The sequence below is a fragment of the Odontomachus brunneus genome, unplaced genomic scaffold, assembly GCF_010583005.1.
Source record: "Odontomachus brunneus isolate Ranch 3 - 2012 unplaced genomic scaffold, Obru_v1 Obru_scaffold_346, whole genome shotgun sequence".
NCBI lineage: Eukaryota > Metazoa > Arthropoda > Insecta > Hymenoptera > Formicidae > Odontomachus > Odontomachus brunneus.
This window is the reverse complement of record NW_022639796.1, coordinates 84333-88683: the sequence shown is the minus strand read 5'-3', so window position 1 is coordinate 88683 and position 4351 is coordinate 84333. Positions and strand designations below refer to the sequence as shown.

Genomic DNA, 4351 nt, shown 5'->3' with positions numbered 1-4351 from the left:
AAAGAAGATTATTGCACGATTTTGCGTGATAATGCACTCATCTTCTTTAATTAATAATTAAAAATCTATGTGATTATTTGGAAAATGGTAGAGGACTTTTTTGTTCAATTTGACCTAAAGTATAAGTACACGACGGCAGTCGTCGCTATTATAACTCATTTACCATATTCTGCATGATCATTCAAATATTCTACAATTAATATCTCGATAATTATTGCGAATATCGCAAAACGATATGGGACTTTTATGTTCACCCTAACCTGTTCTACGTTCCCACAAAATGCCCGGAGGAGAGTGTGAGACCCTGTATATATATATATATATATATATATATATATATATATATATATATATATATATATATATATATATATACAGGGTGTTCCCAAAAGGTAGTACCAAATTTTAGAGGTATGTAGTATTCGTTAAAACAAACCAAAAACTCTTAATGAACAGTACTCCGAAAACTTTTTATTTCTGAGTTATGAAGCATTTTGTTCTGTAAAAAATAGAAAATAACTAAAATTTACAATAAATGTTCAATGTGCCCTCCGTCCATTTCAACACACAATTCGGCACGTCTCCTCATTGAAAATCGAACACGTTCAAAGATTCCAGGTTTATTCCGTATTTGTTGACAACAGTTTTCAATTCTCTGAGTCAATTTATCTATTGTATCAACTGGTGTGGCATATACCATGTTCATCAAGTGTCCCCATAGATAATAATCCAACAGATTTAAATCCGGTGAGCGAGGTGGCCATACAACTGATATGGCTACGTAATTAGGTGGTAATCGGAAACAAATAAAACAAATATTTAAAAACTGTATTAAATTTGCTGGACGATTAATTTAAATCTTTTAAAAACTTTTAAAACTTAATATTTTTCTTTAGGCACTAAATAAAAAAGAAGGGAAGAGGACAAATTATTTGTAATTTGAAAATTTTTGTATTTGTATTTTAAAGTATTGATATTTTAAAGTATTTGTATTTTAAAGTATTTGTATTTTAAAGTATAGTTATTTTGTTAAATTTCGACTTTCTACATATAACAAAGGTTCATTCTCCAAAAAAAATTTAATACAGTTTTTAAATTCTCTATTCTCATTGGTTTTAGTTTATTACATAAACTATGATATTGCTTACCCGTGAGATACGCCCGATAGCATCGGGTTCAGATGTGTTATACACATATACACACCTGTAGACACAAGGTGTCACAGATTACCATTCTCAAACTTTACGAGAGCGCAAAAAGGATTGAGGTGAGCAAGAAAGTCCCATACTATCTTGCGATATTTATATATCGCATCAATAGGTTTTGAGAAATTAATTTTAGAAAATTGCGTGAAGAAAGGAGAAGCGCTCGAATCGCTGAAGTCGCTCAAGACATAGTGTAGTTTAATTAGTCAAGAAACGAATGGGGGCGCGCGGCAAGGGGAAGAATAACGCGCCGCTTCCTGTGTTTATATCGTTGTGCTCCAACACTCGCCGTATCACGCCATTGTTGTAAGCATTAGGAAGTTTTGCAACACCGTTTTCGATACGGTAATGTTAAAGTACGTTCCAATATTCACTGCTAGTACTGTGAATATACAGTTTATGTTACATATCCTATAGATTTGCAGTACTGACAGTGAATAGGGAGCGGTGCACTTGGACACGGTGCATTTGGACACAGCCAATCACAGCACCGTGTGATTAGAGACATTTGTAGGGTCCCTTGGAACAGCGACTTGTGATTGGACTGTGTCCAATTGCCCCGTGTCCAACTGATATACACTCCAGTGAATATCGGAACGTACCATAATGTTATCGTATCTGAGACACAATATTGCAAAAACTCCCTATTATTGATGTTATCATGTACACGCACCGACGTTAATGCCGTCCGTATATCCGTGTGACTCGCCACTCACACGATGACGCGTCACTCACACACTGCTGCTTGTGGATGAACCATGAGCAGCACGGAGTGGCAGAAGCGGCTAGAGATAAGTGATCGTCGGACGCTTGGAGAGGGAATAGTGGCGATCTTCCATCCTCTATCGCAGACGTAAAAGCGAGAGAGATAGCATTATAAGACGTCGTGGACAGAAATGCCGTCCTAAAATATGTGTGACACACACTAAGAAAACGCTTGACTCACACTGTCTCGTCTATACGTGAGCAATACGCGGTGTCCCGACGACTGTTTCGCTCGCTCGAACATCCATGCATTTTTTTCTTGTTAACAAGAAAATTACTGTAATGTAAAAGGAGATATTGGGGAAGGGTTTTCAGGAAGCTTCGACAAGTACTTTTTAATAGCTGCTCTTGAAAAAAAAAATATTAGATTTATTTCGATATAGAATACTAAATCAATATAGAATACTTCAACAATATAGCGCTTGTAAAGGTTGTCGAAGTAATGTATTTTCAATTTTAGTGTTGCATAAACACGCGAGATATAATTATTTCATATTTTATGCGTTCGAGTATCGTTTCATCGTTATAAAATTTGGTGGCCCTGAAAAGAGCCGATTTTTACGCCTATTTCAAATAATTATTGTTCCTTATTACTATGGATACAGAAATGCGGAATACTATGGATATCGTTTCTGCTATCATCATCAAAAATTAACATTTAGAAACGTTGACTTCATGTGCATTGTTTGAATATTTTTTAATAATATTGTATTTATATTTTTCACATGTTATTTTATGATATGATTTTTCTGAATGTTGTTTAAACGTTTCAAAAACATTACAAAAAATATTTTTCAAATGTTATTTTAACATTTATTTGAGATCAATGCAACATCTTAAAAATATTTATGATGATTAAAAGCTATCCGCTCTTTTTCGTCCCTAGTCTGGGAAGAACCATGGCTTCAACTGGACTTTCTCGCGAACATGATTGATTCGATAACTAGTCGATTCAATCAAGTTATCGACCGTGCCGAATATTGGATTGATTATTGACTATCGACCTCAATTTCTTCGGCACAAAAATCGGCTCTTTTCGGGGCCACCAAATTTTATAATGATGGAACGATACTCGAACGCATAAAATATGAAATAATTATATCTCGCGTGTTTATGCAACACTAAAATTAAAAATACTCTATTTCGACAACCTATACAAGCGCTGTATTGTTGCAGTATTCTATATTGATTCAGTATTCTATATTGAAATAAATATAATATTTTTTTTTTTCAAGAGCAGCTATTAAGAAGCATTTGTCAAAGCCTCCTGAAAACCCTTCCCCAAGATCTCCTTTTATATTACAGTAATTTCCTTGCTAACAAGAAAAAATGCATGAACGTTCGAGCGAGCGAAACAGTCGTCGGGATACCGCGTATTGCTCACGTATAGACAAGACAGTGTGAGTCAAGCGTTTTCTTAGTGTGTGTCACACACTATTTTAGGACGGCATTTCTGTTCACGACGTCTTATAATGCTATCTCTCTCGCTTTTACGTCTGCGATAGAAGATGGAAAATCGCCGCGACTCCCACTACTATTCCCTCTCCAAGCGTCCGACGATCGCTTACCGCTAGCTGCGTCTGCCACTCCGTGCTGCTCGTGGTTCATCCACAAGCAGCAGTGTTGAGTGACGCGTCATCGTGTGCGAATCACACGGATATACGGACGGTATTAACGCCGGTGCGTGTACATCATCGTCATCTTCATCGTCGTCATCATCGTCGTCATTGTTGAAGTCATTATTATTGTCAACGCCATCACTATTATATACTCCGACATAAAAACCTTAGTTCCAAATTCTAATTCCAAATAAATTTACCGGTAACGCGTAATATACATATACCAGTATACTTATTTGTGCATCTCAAAGTTTGAAAATGGTGATCTGGGACATCTTGTATATATATTGATTATTATTAATAATAATTAATAAATAAATGTTAACTAATACTAATCCTAGATAGACAGAAATTTTTAACATAGCATGCAGATATTAAATATATATTATGTAACATATAATAAATATATACTGAGTACTTTAGCTATTGCAAATAATATAATTTGTTGAAAATATGATTGTCTTAATATCCTTTTATTATGTCATAATTTTAGTCAAATTATTTATTTTTTATTACTATAATAATTTAAAATTAATTGCGTTTTCTCCGGCAAAATAAGCAGCAATTTTTATAACATCAGTGTATAGCTACAATATTACAGCAATATTCATGACATTAAATAATTTCCTTTATGTACTAAAAAAATTCTTACTACACGAGAATGCATCTTTATATATTTGTGTTAGTTACTAAATAGATAATAAGTCAAATTATGTCAATTTGGAATATTATATTTATCTAAAACATTATATATATATATAT

At 34.1% G+C, this 4351-nt stretch overlaps 1 protein-coding gene across 1 annotated transcript in view; it reads left to right on the top strand.

Moving 5' to 3' along the window:
- The window catches only part of LOC116853526, an 88076-nt gene that overhangs the window by 4020 nt on the left and 79705 nt on the right, over positions 1–4351 (top strand). The gene's annotated exons all lie outside the window — the stretch shown is intronic.